At 33.1% G+C, this 17344-nt stretch overlaps 1 long non-coding RNA gene across 1 annotated transcript in view; it reads left to right on the top strand.

Annotated features, from left to right (window-relative positions):
- The first annotated feature begins 12256 nt into the window (after nt 1-12256).
- LOC141377477 (uncharacterized) overlaps nt 12257-17344 on the top strand; it is a 6000-nt gene continuing 912 nt past the window's right edge. Inside the window, exons 1-3 of the long non-coding RNA XR_015507244.1 lie at nt 12257-12328; nt 13553-13654; nt 13779-13849. This is a non-coding gene — a long non-coding RNA (uncharacterized LOC141377477). The remainder of the gene's footprint in view (nt 12329-13552; nt 13655-13778; nt 13850-17344) is intronic.

Here is a 17344-nt window from a genome sequence, read left to right on the forward strand (position 1 = left end):
GTGCTTTTGTAAAATAGAGAAAATAAGCAAGATGCGCTTTCTGCAGCCTCCGTGAAATATGGCGCGTCAAAGCAATGAACTGAAAATAAAACAATAGAAACCCTTATAATGTATGCAGCGTTGGTTATCTTAAAAAATTTCAGCACTGACTGAGAATAATGCTGCACTATTTTATTTACAAATAATTTCAATGTTTTCTTTTCCCCCAACACATTCATAATCATTACTCTTGCCAGCTTATGCGCCCGCTTGAGCGCCGAATAGGCTAAGCCTATATGCCGGCGCTTATATATGCAAGATGCCAATTTGGGTGGCACCACGGCACATGCTGGCACACCCGTGGCTATGCCCCTGCTACAATAACAACAGCAACCACAACAAAATAATAACAAATAATAATAATAAGATAGGCTTTGCCGTTGCAATAAAATAATATTAATTATCAAATAAATAACTAAAATAGCCAATAGCATATAATTAAAATAGGAGGAAATTTAATAGAAACAAATGGTACCATTTATAGCCCCATGATGGGCCGTTTTCTTATTCTAGTCCTTACAACTATTAAAAAAACAAAGTAAATAATTGTAATAATAATAATTTATTATTATTACTATTATTATTATTATTATTATTATTATTATTATTATTATTATTATTGTTATTATTATTATTAGTTATTACTATTAATTAGGCCTACAGCATATGCAAACCAGGTGCTGCTCGGAAATGGCTGATCTTTGCTCAGCATCAGGTGCAAAGCAGCAAGTTTGGCACCGAACTATGAATTTATTTGGCAAATGTTTAATAATACTACTAATTTACGTTTTTATTTAATTTATACATACGCAATGAATGTAAGTCTGCTGTGTGTGGTTCAAATGATAGAATATAAACTTAGTTTATTTATAATTAAATAATAATAATAAAAAGCCTGGGTGCAGGGCTTTTATTTTGACTGCGACGTCCGAGCTCAGATTTGGTTGACCAATGAGAGGAAAGTTGGCGTTTCAGCACCGCCTACAATGAAATTTAAACTCATTTTGTTTTCCTACCCTAACTCAAAAAACGAAAATCCAGCCAAAATCTCGTTTTTTTGTAAACAAAAGAAAAACCGAAAAACTGCCGTTTTCTTCCTTTCCTTTATTCCGTTTAAAACTGATGCACGCCCACGCTGTGTTCATTTTTTGATCAAACGAATAAACAAATCAGTACACCATTTTTTGGTCCGTGTATCATCCGTTCATTTGATTATTCCTTTTATTGCGGAAAACGAAACATCAGAAAAACGATGAATATTTCGTTTTTCTGTTTATTCTGTAGGCAGAAAAAACGGAAACTCATCTGTTATTCTGCTTATTAACTTAAAACGAAATATTAAAACAAACACAAAACCAAAACGAAATAATGAGTCAAAAAATGGTCCGTGTACGGTCCGTGTACGTTTTGTTCATTTGTTTTCCATTTTCAAACGGAATCAAGGAAATGGAGAAAACGGCCGTTTTTCCGTTTTTCTTTTGCTCACTAGAAAACGAAAAAACGAGATTTTGGCTGGATTTTCGTTTTTTGGTTTAGGGTAGGAAAACGGATAAACGACTTTAAAATTCATTTTACACATGTAGGCGGTGCTGAAACGCCCACTTTCCTCTAATTGGTCAACCAAATCTGCGCTCGTGACGTCACCCTCAAAATAAAAGCCTTACACGCAGGCTTTTAATTATTATTATTTAATTATATATATAAACAAAGTTTACATATTCTATCATTTGAACCACACACAGTTAGCAGGCTTACATTCATTGCGTATGTATAAATTAAATTAAAACGTAAAGCAGTATTCTTAGACATTTGTCATTAAAATAAGGTCATAGTTCACTGCCAAGCTTCTTGCTGCTGTGCACCTGATGCAGAGCAAAGATAGCCATTTCCGAGCAGCACCTGGTTTGCATGATTGTTTCAGAGCAAGGGCTTTATAATAATAATAATAATAATAATAATAATAATAATAATAATAATAATAATAATTATTATTATTATTATTATTATTATTATTATTATTATTATTATCAGTTACTAGTGTTTTTATTGTTTGGTGTGTTTTTTTTCTTTTTAATAGTTGTTACCAGAACCAGAATAAGAACACTTTGGGCCCTGCTATAAAAACAATGGGTACCATTTGTTTTCATTTATTTCTTCCTATTTTAATTATATATTGTAATTATTTATTTGATAATTAATACTATTTTATTGCAACGCCAAAGTAGGCCTGTCTTATTATTTTTTTTTATTATTAAATTTGCTGTTATTGTAGGCTAGATGGCAGGCTTTAAATATTTTAAATAACATTTACTCATAACCTTACTAATTCGAGAGCCGAACCTAAAAAAGTTTAAATGCAATAAGCCTGTACAATAAAGGGAGCCGCAATGCATATTTCTAGCGCATTCTTTCACTCAACAATTATTGCTGGAATAATGAAATTAATTTCAAATTAACTAATTAAACACATTATAGTTGATTAAAAAAATTGTGTCTAGTAGTTCCGACAAACAGATGAGCTCGCTACATGTGCGTTGCGCTAATAATTTGACATTTGCTCTTCTTGAGAAAGTGCTACAGCGGGCCCTGCTATTTCACATATAAGGTTAGTGATACATATTTTAAATTAGTATTGCACATTATTCATTCATTTTCTTGTCGGCTTAGTCCCTTTATTAATCTGGGGTCGCCACAGTGGAATGAACCGCCAACTTATTTAGCAAGTTTTTATGCAGCGGATGCCCTTCCAGCCACAACCCATCTCTGGGAAACATCCACAAATACACACACACTTATACAGTACGGACAATTTAGCCTACCCAATTCACCTGTACCGCATGTCTTTTTGCTGTGGGGAAAACCGGAGCACCTGGAGGAAACCCACGTGAACGCACTACACTACTGAATTAGACACACAATCTCAAAAAAAACTTGATGCTTATTTACATTATCTAAAGTCATTTCTTACGAGGTATAGGATCTGTTGTTGTATTATATATTTTCGTTTTAATATGCAAATAATTTTCTTTAATTTGTAATAGGTCCCTCATTGCATAAAATAACCAGCCTTTGTATTCAATATGTTTGTAAATTGTCCATCCAGTTTGACGCAAGCTAAACGACATTTTGGCCTGTTTTGCTTATTAAATGAGTGATTTTCACGGAGAAACAAATCATCCATCCACACAGTTTTGTATAGGACCTGTGTGAACAAAAATATACTTCATCATAGCCTATAGGAAAATGTATCTGTTTAGAACCAGTTTTGTGTTGTATAATTAAAAATATTAAAAATACAATAATAAAAAAAGGAATAACATTTGAAGTGCAATGCTTCAAAGATCCAATACGCTGCATGCAGAGCCAAAACAAAAACTGGTTTGTTTGTTTAATAAAATAATAATATGAAATTAAAGTGAAATAGTTCCATAACCTGTATTATAACTGTAGTCACCCTAGAAGACAAATCATCCGTTGCGCCGGTCAGTTTCACCTTTAATCAAGAATGTGCCAGAACCAAATGAGAATATTTACAGATTACCTCGGAATGAGACCTCGGTCTGTGAAGGATGCAGAACACAGAAACTCGTTGAGAATGGAGATGCATGTTAGATGTTTTATATCCCTTTAGATATTGTAAATAAACAACTAGTTTTTATAGAGATTGTGTCATGTCTTTTCTTTGACGCACGCGCTGAACAGCCTGTAGCCTAAATAATAGTTTAGATTTTATAACATATAATGTTCCATTACTTTAAATGTATAATGTTTTTTAATATTTATGGATTATATAAAATATATAGTTTATAGAAATGCGCTCTGATCATTCAAGGATCATAATGCGTTGCATATTCTTCTTATTCTTCATTAGGCTTGATCCGTAAATTGTGTATTTTATAAACTGATCGTTTATAAGGACTAAGCTATCTATTAATAACTGTAATTCCTCGAATGGAAAAGTCTTGATTAAAGAAGAAGATAACTTAATTCGACATATGCATATAGTGCGCTTATTTCTGCGCGCATCGCGCGCTTTACCGAATTACCTTTTTTATTTTTTATGCATTATAAATGCATCTGGCAGCAACGAAAAGAGCAAATGCCAAGTTATTAGCGCAGCGCACAGACAGCTAGCTCGTCTAGTCTGAACCAGGGGTTTTTAAACTATTTATTGCACACCAATCCTATTGCATTTTATTTAGGATAAACCACTTATTTAAAATTAATTAATTAAAAGGTGCGTACTCTCCAATACACCACCGTAGTGTCATAATATTTAATAATTATAATTAAGATAGACACCTGACCTCCATTTAATAAACAATTTATTTGCCATACTCTGTTAATTTGAAGTTTAAAGTTTAAATCATTTATGTTAAACTTAAATTATTTAAAAACTTAAAAGACTTAAATTTAGTCATTTAAGACTTTTTAGGTCATAAGTTTACATACATTGACCGTTGCATTTAGTAGGCCTATCCTGGTCTTAATAAGCTTTTTGCATCTTAGGTGTTTACACACACAAATTAAGCAGTTTATACGTACATTTAATGTTACTTTGAAATTACTTTTGATGCAATAAATAATCCTAAATAGTTGAAAGTGTTAACATATTCTTGAAATGTAGTTATTTTATAACTATGAAATTTATTACTAAACAAAGTGAATCATTATGAATTTGCCAAGAAATAATCCATTAAATGCCCCACACTCACTAGAACGGTAGAACCTGGACTGTATGATATGTTCTGTATGTAAAATAGAGAAAATAAGCAAGATGCGCAGTCTCATGCAGCCTTAGTGAAATATAGCGCGTCACAGGAATGAACTAAAAATAAAACCACCCTTGAAATGCTGGCGATCTTAATTTTTTCAGCCTACACTGACTGAGAATAATGTTGCACTATTTTATTAACAAATAATTAGAATGTTTTTTTTTTCCTTTAACACATTCATCATTACTTTTGCCTGTGCAAGTTTTTTGCGCGCGCTTGAGCGCGAAGGCATCTATTTTCAGGTGCAAGATGCCACTTTGGGCGGCACCAGCACACTCTGCCACACCTGTGGCTATGTTCCTGCTACAATAATAATAACAACAACAACGACAAAATAATAACAAAAAATAATAATAATAAGACAGGCCTACTTTGACGTTGCAATAAAAAAGTATTAATTATCAAATAAATATTTACATTAGGCTAAAGGCATATATTAAATTAAAATAGGAGAAAATCCAATAGAAACAAATGGTACCATTTATTATAGCCCCATGCAGGGTCCATTGTGTTCTTACAACCATTAAATAACTAAGTAAATAATAATAATAACAATACTAATAATAATAGGCCTAATAATAATAATAATAATAATAATAATAATAATAATAATAATAATAATAATAATAATAATAAATTATTATTTTATACAGAGTAGGCTATTATTTAGGCCTACAATAGCTCTGAAACAATCATGTAAACCAGGTGCTGCTCGGAAATGGCTTTCTTTGCTCAGCATCAGGTGCACAGCAGCAAGAAGCTTGGCAGTGAACTATGACCTTATTTTAATGACAAATGTCTAAGAATACTGCTGATTTACGTTTTTATTTAATTTATACATACGCAATGAATGTAAGCCTGCTAACTGTGTGTGGTTCAAATGATAGAATATGTAAACTTTGTTTATATATATAATTAAATAATAATAATTAAAAGCCTGCATGTAAGGCTTTTATTTTGAGGGTGACGTCACGAGCGCAGATTTGGTTGACCAATTAGAGGAAAGTGGGCGTTTCAGCACCGCCTACATGTGTAAAATGAATTTTAAAGTCGTTTATCCGTTTTCCTTCCCTAAACCAAAAAACGAAAATCCAGCCAAAATCTCGTTTTTTCGTTTTCTCGTGAGCAAAAGAAAAACGGAAAAACGGCCGTTTTCTCCATTTCCTTTATTCCGTTTTAAAAATGGAAAACAAATGAACAAAACGTACACGGTCCGTGTATCATCCGTTCATTTGATTATTCCTTTTATTACGGAAAACGAAACATCAGAAAAACGATGAATATTTCGTTTTTCTGTTTATTCTGTTGGCAGAAAAAACGGAAACTCATCTGTTATTCTGCTTATTAACTTAAAACGAAATATTAAAACAAACACAAAACCAAAACGAAATAATGAGTCAAAAAATGGTCCGTGTACGTTTTGTTCATTTGTTTTCCATTTTCAAACGGAATAAAAGAAATGGAGAAAACGGCCGTTTTTCCGTTTTTCTTTTGCTCACGAGAAAACGAAAAAACGAGATTTTGGCTGGATTTTCGTTTTTTGGTTTAGGGTAGGAAAACGGATAAACGACTTTAAAATTCATTTTACACATGTAGGCGGTGCTGAAACGCCCACTTTCCTCTAATTGGTTAACCAAATCTGCGCTCGTGACGTCGTCCTCAAAATAAAAGCCTTACACGCAGGCTTTTAATTATTATTATTTAATTATATATATAAACAAAGTTTACATATTCTATCATTTGAACCACACACAGTTAGCAGGCTTACATTCATTGCGTATGTATAAATTAAATAAAAACGTAAATCAGCAGTATTCTTAGACATTTGTCATTAAAATAAGGTCATAGTTCACTGCCAAGCTTCTTGCTGCTGTGCACCTGATGCTGAGCAAAGAAAGCCATTTCCGAGCAGCACCTGGTTTACATGATTGTTTCAGAGCTATTGTAGGCCTAAATATAGCACACTCTGTATAAAATAATAATTTATTATTATTATTATTATTATTATTATTATTATTATTATTATTATTATTATTATTATTATTAGGCCTATTATTATTATTATTATTATTATTATTATTATTATTATTATTATTATTATTATTATTATTATTATTATTATTATTTACTTAGTTATTCAATGGTTGTAAGAACACATAGGACCATGCATGGGGCTATAATAAATGGTACCATTTGTTTCTATTGTTTTTTTTCCTATTTGAATTTAATATATTGCTTTAGCCTATTGTAAATATTTATTTGATAATTAATACTTTTTATTGCAACGTCATAGTAGGCCTGTCTTATTATTATTATTTTTTGTTATTATTATTATTTTGTTGTTGTTGTTGTTGTTGTTGTTGTTGTTGTTATTGTAGCAGGGACGTAGCCACAGGTGTGGCAGAGTGTGCTGGTGCCACCCAAAGTGGCATCACCTGAAAATAGATGCCTTAGCGCTAAGCGCTCGCAAAAAAAAACTTGCACCGGCAAAAGTAATGATGAATGTGTTGGAAAAAAAAAAACATTCTATTTATTTGTTAATAAAATAGTGCAACAGTATTCTCAGTCAGTGTAGGATGAAAAAAATAAGATCGCCAGCATTTCAAGATTTTATTTTCAGTTCATTGCTGTGACGCGCTATATTTCACGAAGGCTGCATGAGACTGAAAGCGCATCTTGCTTATTTTCTCTATTTTACGAAAGCATTGTTTGTTAATATATATATGTATATATAGTGTACATATATTTCCATACAGTCCAGGTTCTACCGTTCCAGAGAGTGTGGGGCATTGCTTTACAGTGGTAAAGTGGATTATTTCTTGGCAAATTCATAATGATTCACTTTGTTTAGTAATAAATTTCATAGTTATAAAATAACTACATTTCAAGAATATGTTAACACTTTCAACAATTCAGGATTATTTATTGCATCAAAAGTAATTTCAAGGTAACGTTTAATTGTATGTATAAACTGCTTAATTTGTGTGTGTAAACACCTAAGATGCAAAAAGCTTATTTAGACCAGAATAGGCCTACTAAATGCAACGTGCAATGTATGTAAACTTATGACTTAAAATGTCTTAAATGACTAAATTTAAGTCTTTTAAAGTTTTTAAATAATTTAAGTTTAACTTAAATGATTTAACTTAAACTTTAAACTTCAAATTAACAGAGTATGGCAAATAAAGTGTTTATTAAATGGAGGTCAGGTGTCTATCTTAATTATAATTATTAAATTATTAAATATTATGACACTATAATTCAGTGGTGTATTGGAGAGTACGCAGGCAACCTTTTAATTAATTAATTTTAAATAAGTGGTTTATCCTAAATAAAATACAATGGGATCGGTGGATGTGCAATGAATAGTTTGAAAACCCCTGGTTCAGACTAACAGACGAGCTAGCTGTCTGTGCGCTGCGCTAATAACTTGGCATTTGCTCTTTTCGGTGCTGCCAGATGCATTTATATTGCATAAAAAAATAAAAAAGGTAATTCGGTAAAGCGCGCGATGCGCGCAGAAATAAGCGCACTATATGCATATGTCGAATTAAGTTCTCTTTTTCTTTAATCAAGACTTTTCCATTCAAGGAATTACAGTTATTAATAGCTTAGTCCTTATAAACGATCAGTTTATAAAATACACAATTTACGGATCAAGCCTAATGAAGAATAAGAAGAATATGCAACGCATTATGATCCTTGAATGATCAGAGCGCATTTATATAAACTATATATTTTATATAATACATAAATATTAAAAAACATTATACATTTAAAGTAATGGAACATTATATGTTATAAAATCTAAACTATTATTCAGGCTACAGGCTAAATAAAGGCGGCTTTTCGGGGCTGTTCAGCGCGTGCGTCAAAGAAAAGACATGACACAATCTCTATAAAAACTTGTTTATTTACAATATCTAAAGGGATATAAAACATCTAACATGCATCTCCATTCTCAACGAGTTTCTGTGTTCTGCATCCTTCACAGACCGAGTTCTTATTCCGAGGTAATCTGTAAATATTCTCATTTGGTTCTGGCACATTCTTGATTAAAGGTGAAACTGACCGGCGCAACGGATGATTTGTCATATAGAGTAAATACAGTTATAATACAGGTAATGGCACTATGAATATTTCACTTTAATTTCATATTATTATTTTATCAAACAAACAAACCAGTTTGTGTTTTGGCGCTGCATGCAGCGTATTGCGGATCTTATTTTGAAGCATTGCACTTCAAATGTTATTCCTTTTTATTTTTATTGTATTTTAAATATTTTTAATTATACAAAACAAAATTGGTTCTAAACAGATACATTTTCCTATAGGCTATGATGAAGTGTATATTTTTGTTCAAACAGGTCCTTTACAAAACTGTGTGGATGGATGATTTGTTTCTCCGTGAAAATCACTCATTTAATAAGCAAAACAGGCCAAAATGTTGTTTAGCTTGCGTCAAACTGGATGGACAATTTACAAATATATTGAATACAAAGGCTGGTTATTTTATGCAATGAGGGACAATAGGCCTATTACAAATTAAAGAAATTTATTTGCATATTAAAACGAAAATATATAATACAACAAAAGATCCTACCTAGTAAGAAATGACTTTAGATAATGTAAATAAGCATCAAGTTTTTTTTTGAGATTGTGTGTCTAATTCAGTAGTGTAGTGCGTTCGCGTGGGTTTCCTCCGGGTGCTCCGGTTTCCCCCACAGTCCAAAGACATGCGGTACAGGTGAATTGGTTAGGCTAAATTGTCTGTAGTGTATAAGTGTGTGTGTGTGTGTGTGTGTGTGTGTGTGTGTGTGTGTGTGTGTGTGTGTGTATGTGTGGATGTTTCCCAGAGATGGGTTGTGGCTGGAAGGGCATCCGCTGCGTAAAAACTTGCTGGATAAGTTGGCGGTTCATTCCGCTGTGGCGACCCCAGATTAGTAAAGAGACTAAGCCGACAAGAAAATGAATGAATAATGTGCAATACTATTTTAAAATACTTATCACTAACCTTGTATGTGAAACAGCAGGGCCCGCTGTAGCACTTTCTCAAGTAGAGCAAATGTCAAATTATTAGCGCAACGCACATGCAGCGAGCTCATCTGTTTGTCGGAACTAGACACAATTTTTTATCAACTATAATATGTTTAATTAGTTAATTTGAAATTTATTTCATTATTCCAGCAATAATTGTTGAGAGAATGCGCTAGAAATATGCATTGCGGCTCACTTTATTGTACAGGCTTATTGCACTAAAACATTTTTAGGTTCGGCTCTCTAATTAAGGTTATGAGTAAATGTTATTTAAAATATTTCGCAAAGCCTGCCAGGTAGCCTACAATAACAATAACAATACCAGCAAATTACAAAAAATAATAAGACAAGCCTACTTTGGCGTTGCAATAAAATAGTATTATTTATCAAATAAATAATTACAATATATAATTAAAATAGGAAGAAATAAAATAAAAACAAATGGTACCCTTTGTTTTTATAGCAGGGCCCAATGTGTTCTTATTCTGGTTCTGCTAACAACTATTAAAAAGAAAAAAAAGCTTAACAATAAAAAAACTAGTAAGTGATAATAATAATAATAATAATAATAATAATAATAATTATTATTATTATTATTATTATTATTATTATTATTATTATTATTATAAGCTTGCTCTGAAACAATCATACAAACCAGGTGCTGCTCGGAAATAGCTTTTTTTGCTCAGCATCAGGTGCACAGCAGCAAGAAGCTTGGCAGTAAACTATGACCTTATTTTAATGACAAATGTCATTACTAAAAAAATTGTAGAAAAATACTGCTGATTTACGTGTTTATTTAATTTATTCATACGCAATGAATGTAAGCCTGCTAAATGTGTGTGGTTCAAATGATAGAATATGTAAACTTTGTTTATATATATAATTAAATAATAATAATTAAAAGCCTGCGTGTAAGGCTTTTATTTTGAGGAAGACGTCACGAGCGCAGATTTGGTTGACCAATTAGAGGAAAGTGGGCGTTTCAGCACCGCCAACATGTGTAAAATGAATTTTAAAGTCGTTTATCCGTTTTCCTACCCTAAACCAAAAAACGAAAATCCAGCCAAAATCTCGTTTTTTCGTTTTCTCGTGAGCAAAAGAAAAACGAAAATACGGCCGTTTTCTCCATTTCCTTTATTCCGTTTAAAAATGGAAAACAAATAAACAAAACGTACACGGACCATTTTTTGACTCATTATTTCGTTTTGGTTTTGTGTTTGTTTTAATATTTCGTTTTAAGTTAATAAGCAGAATAACAGATGAGTTTCCGTTTTTTCTGCCTACAGAATAAACAGAAAAACGAAATATTCATCGTTTTTCTGATGTTTCGTTTTCCGTAATAAAAGGAATAATCAAATGAACGGATGATACACGGACCGTACACAAACCGTACACGGACCATTTTTTGACTCATTATTTCGTTTTGGTTTTGTGTTTGTTTTAATATTTCGTTTTAAGTTAATAAGCAGAATAACAGATGAGTTTCCGTTTTTTCTGCCTACAGAATAAACAGAAAAACGAAATATTCATCGTTTTTCTGATGTTTCGTTTTCCGTAATAAAAGGAATAATCAAATGAACGGATGATACACGGACCTTTTTTGACTCATTATTTCGTTTTGGTTTTGTGTTTGTTTTAATATTCCATTGTAAGTTAATAAGCAAAATGACAGATGAATTTTTGTTTTCTTGTGCCAACAGAATAAACAGAAAAACGAAATATTGACCGTTTTTCTAATGTCTCGTTTTCCAAAATAAAAGGAATAATCAAATGAACGGATGATACACGGACCCAGGTGCTACTCGGAAATGGCTATCTTTGCTTAGCATTAAGTGCACAGCAGCATAGGACATTTCCCATATAGCAGGCAGTAATCGGCCCGAGCTCGGCTGCCCCCCGGCGGCTCCGACTCGGCATTGGCGAGTGTTATCCGGGCCGAGTGCGGCCCGCAGCTCGCTCGCGCACATGCGGTTGTGATGCGGCTGTAAAGCACTGGCCCGATTCCGGTCAACCATATCCTGGCCGCTTCTTGCAAGGACTCGGCTGATGGCAACCGATTAAGTTCTTATTTTATCTAGTAATCTGTTAGCTCCACGTTTAATGATAATTTGAGAAAATATTCATTGTACGATAGCAAAAAAAAAAAAAAAAGAATATTTAGTGTGGATGGTCGCAATGTTTGGACGCAAACAAAACAATATTATTTATAAATAGATTATACATGTCATCTAGAGAAAAAACTATGTAAAATTCGCTTATTTTTGAGATAGCACGCTCCTGTGCTGACTGTTTTTTTTTAAAGCAGAAGTTGGTTTCATAATAAACACATGCGTTACTAAACTCCTGATCCAAACTCCAATCCAGACGGTGGCGGTAATGCTCCAAAAAGCTGGTTGTCAACCACCATGGCACGAAGATCACAAGAAGAAAAAGTTTGGTTTTTCAAAGATTTCACTTGGATTCCGGTCAGAAAGGTAAGCTTTTTACTGCTTGTGTTCTGTATAATTAGCGAATTTAGAGCTTAAAACATTTCCACGGTGTTTGGTTGTAACAGCGTTTAGTAATTTAAAACAGTTTGATACGAAATGTAACTTGCTTTAAGAAACACGACTGGAGCTAATGTATGCTAACGCTAACAGTTACAAACACGTCTGAAAGTTCCTTTTCCTTTTACACAATGTTGGATTGTAACGTGTGTAGTAACTGAAAACTATTTTAATTATTTTAAAGAAACATGAAACGAATTTGTGTGTATGCTAACTTTGCGTTAAAGAAAGTTACTGTAGACGAATCCATTAACTAACTTGGCAAAACGTGTTTTTTTCCTGATTTAACATTATAAAGTACCGTGGATGTTGAAAAAAATCATTGTACAGGCGTATACTTATCCAACAGTATTAATTCTGTGATTGTGTAAATAAAAACTAATCGTTTTGGATTAATAAAATATTATTGTTTATCTTGTTTATGCAGTTAGTCACGAAAATGATCGAAACTCGACTGTTTACTATTCTCTTTAAATTATCCAAGAGAAATATATTACTATGCACTTTAATTCATATGTGTGAATCAATTATATATTTTGCTCAAGCTGTAATGGTCAGTTAATGTAAAACTGAACGTCTTAAAGCAGATTTTGATGTTTTTTTTATGTTATTGACAGTGATAAATTCTGATTTAAATGAATGGGTAACAATATTTGTTGGTTAAGTCTTATTGTTCTTGTTTAACAAAGGTTAGTGAGATCATTTTGCAGCACATCACGACCAAAGCAGTCAATGGCACACTCTTTTGAACGTGAATAGGCATGTTATAGTTGTGTGCTAAAAGTCCATAAGCTGTAAACTGCTGATACATTTTCAACATAGATTGAGCTTTTCAGACATTACATTACTAATTGCTTCACAAACAGCTGAAATGGTTTATTGTTATTGGCTATCATCATCAAACATTTTTCACAATGGTAGGTTAATCTTCATGGGTACAGAATAATGCATGTGCTTGACCATCTTACAAATCTATGTCTCAGATTCATAAGGCTGTCACTCTGCATGAATCTCAGAATAAATCTTGTGCAACCTTCTGTGTACTGATTATTTACACTATAGGTATTATATGCATTAATTAACTTTGATAGTATTTCAGGATTTGAACTTTTCTTTACGGGAGGTTAACAACAATGTGATGTTTTATTATAGATGCATATGAGGAAGCTCGACTCAAACATCCACACGCAACTGTGATTTCTGACTGGTAGACAGATGAGGACGATGACTGTCATACATCTAAAGACAGAACAGGTTTGTTTGCAATTATTTTAAACACATACTGTCAACATTATGTCATTGATCTATTACAACCTGTGAGTTTTGCCCTGGCACTATACTAAAGTGATGTTTTGTTTTGTAAATGTATCTGATTAAGGGACAGTATGGACACATCTATACCATGATGAAGAAAAATTACTTGGAACAAAGAGGCTGGATAAAAGGCAGGTATGAAGATTTCAGAAATCAATGCAGCACCACAAGTACCATCACCATCAATGACTATGGCAGAAATCTTAAGACCACCATCAACATGCACAGATACTGTACATTCCAGTACACCAGGCGTGTCCAAACTACGGCCCGAGGCTTTTTATAAATATCAATAGAATCTGGCCCGCTATACAAAAATGAACGTAATTCAATAAATAACCACCGGGTGTCGCTATTACATGCATTCAATTAAGCAGCAGTTCTTGTTATGATCTATCTATCTATCTATCTATCTATCTATCTATCTATCTATCTATCTATCTATCTATCTATCTATCTATCTATCTATCTATCTATCTATCTATCTATCTATCTATCCATCTGTCTATCTGTCTATCTATCTATCTGTCTGTCTGTCTGTCTGTCTGTCTGTCTGTCTGTCTGTCTATCTACACACAGTTGAAGTCTAATTGAATTATTAGCCCCTCATTGATTTATTTCTTCTTTTTTAAATATTTCCCAAATGATGTTTAACAGAGCAAGAACATTTTTACAGTATGTCTGATAATATTTTTTCTTTTGGAGAAAGACTTATGTTTTATTTCGGCTAGAATAAAAAGCGGTTGAATTTTTTTTATGAACCATTTTAAGGTCAAAATTATTAGCCCCTTAAGTCTTCAGAACAAACCATTGTTATAAAATAACTTGCCTAATTACCTTAACTTGACTAGTTAACTTGATTAACCTATTTAAGCCTTTACATATCACTTTAAGCTGTATAGAAGTGTCTTAAAAATATCTAGTCAAATATTATTTACTATCATCATGGCAAAGATAAAATAAATCAGTTATTAGAAATGAGTTACTAAAACTAATATGTTTAGAAATGTGTGGAAAAAAATGTTTAACTCTCCGTTAAACAGAAATTGGGGAAAAAATAAACGGTGGCTAATAATTTAGGGGGGCTAACAATTCTGACTTCAACTGTATATATATATATATATATACACACACGTGTCTGTGTGATGTATGTAAAATTTGGCCCGCGACAACGTTTGTTTTTTTGCATCTGGCCCTCGGCCCAAAAAGTTTGGACACTCCTGCAGTACACCTATGAACATTTACAGTCTTTGTTCTAGTGCAGTTTGAGATCAAGACACAGGGGTGATAGCGTTCCGGCACCACGCCTGATTTCCGGCGTACTATGGCTGCGGGGAAAAAAAAATCAGGTTCACGGATATTGATCTGTCATTTCTCTAGATTCACAGAATTCACTCACTGCTGAAAGCGCCGGATTGGTTTTTATTAAGTGCCATTTTGTGTGCTCGTGAATCATCTTTTGAGTGTAGACGCCATGTAAATAAAAGATTAATTGTGTAATTTAGAGAGCTTCATAAATTATAACGGATCTTTGTGAGATCTCTATGAAGATTAGTGACGCTTTTTAGTGATTATAAGAGGAGCGTGCTTTGCACTTTCCAGGCTATAATCCATTCAGAATTTGTATGAAACTTTCGTTTTCGGCACATATACGCTGATATGTTTTGGGAATGACATCTGCATATTTACGCTGGGTTTATTCTCGAAATAACGGTAAAGCAATAGACGGGACAAAAATATATTTCCCCCTTCTCCTTAAACAACTTAGTGTTTCAGCTATGAAATAGTTCAGTTTTGTATGTAGCCTAATGGCAAAGTGTTTATTTAGTTTCGTTTTTTATTCAGCTTATTTAGAAAAACGTTTGGAGCATTTTTTATTCGTTAAAAATACGTTGTTTTTTTTTAACGAACAGCGCCCAGCGGAAGACCATAATTGTCTGTTTGATCAGTTTGCCTTCTCAGATCATCATGACTTGCCTAAAATAAAAGATATAAAACAGTTCAAGTATAAAACAATGGTAGCTTAAACGTTAAAGAATGTGTGCTATTAGGCGCATAGTTTGCTTATAAAAAGCTTGCAGGACATCGAGGCGCCAGAGCAATCACTTGCATTTTTTTTTCAGTGGGAGCAATTTAAAGTTATCCTTCATTTTTGCTCACAAAGTACGAGTAATACATCAAAAAACGTTGCAGCGTTTTTATAAAATAAAGAAAACCAAAATTATGCGCTTTCTGTCGTCTGGTTTTTGAACAGGAGCGCTTAACAAAATGAAGCAAAATGTATATGCCTCACAGACATAATAAATATATTTATAGAAAGCTTTAAATTATTAATTAACGAAATAAAACAAATCGAAAACAAAAAAACTCCTTCATGTAATCCGTAAAGATGAATTTCTCTCTAAAGGCGAGTCCAAGAGGAGATTGCCAGTCAGGATCTTTGCGACACTGACTCAGAATAAGTTTATTAATAAATAATTAAGATATGTTCTTACGCTTTCCTCGACACATTCATTGTTATTTGTTTTTGCCGGTGCTTGGGGCGAATTTTAGCTTATTGTGTGCGCTTGAACGCGGATTCACAATAGCAGTTTTAACATGGAGTGACACGACATCTGACGTACAGATGACACTGGCACATGCCACTGAGTGTAGTGACACTTGTTTGGAAAAACAAAAAACAAAAAAGAGTGTAGTGACACTTCCGGTGGCACGTCCGGTTTTCCACTGTCATGTGTCACTCGCTAGTGGCATGTGTAGTGACCTGTGTCACTCAGAGTGTCGCGCTGCATGTCACTGCAGTGACATCGACACCCGGCGAAGCTTATGACATTAATTAACACGAGCAAAACTATATTTAATCATTACTCGACTTTTAACCTAATTTATCGCGTCACAAGTTAGTTTATTTGCTGAGCTACTCCACGATGCTTTAATTTAAACGCATTTATTTTATGTATTCGTAGTCATACTTCCGTACGTAATATAGTCATTTGACAGTACATGTCAGTCAAATTTATTGTGGCATGCTTATGTATGGGAGGGGTTACACTTATCTGTTGTACTGTATATTATTGCATCCTGGCAGTTCCTTTGTTCCCTACAATATGGACTTCTCTATGTTTTTAATTCATTCATTTATTTTATTATTTAACTTATTTTCATTTTAAGGTATTTTAAATAATATCCTTTAAAAAGTTATAATAAAATGCATGTTGAAAACTCATAACATATATGCATGTAAGATAACAGGTGTCATTTGCCTAATGATTTTTAAATATTAAAGCAAAGATACTTATAAGATTAATGTGCTTATAACGTGCTTATACTGACACCTACTGGCACATGTCACAAGATCACTGACACTGGCATGTGTCACTGACATTACTGGCATGTGTCTAAAAAGAGCCACTTGACAATAATGATGATCAGGGTTGCACATAGGCTGTTAATATATTTGGGCCCAGGGGCCCAAAAGTTATGTGTTAAAAGTGCGTTGCATACATAGTACCCCCACCCCTACTCACCTCAGGGGCAAGGAAAAAAAAGTTCAGGCTCAGGATTTTTTTCCACTATCAGCCCTGCAAGACAGAACTTATTGCATCTCGTGATGTCTTTGTAAGAATTGAA

This window comes from Danio rerio, chromosome 14 (assembly GCF_052040795.2).
Source record: "Danio rerio strain M-AB ecotype USA chromosome 14, GRCz13ab, whole genome shotgun sequence".
Classification (NCBI taxonomy): Eukaryota; Metazoa; Chordata; class Actinopteri; order Cypriniformes; family Danionidae; genus Danio; species Danio rerio.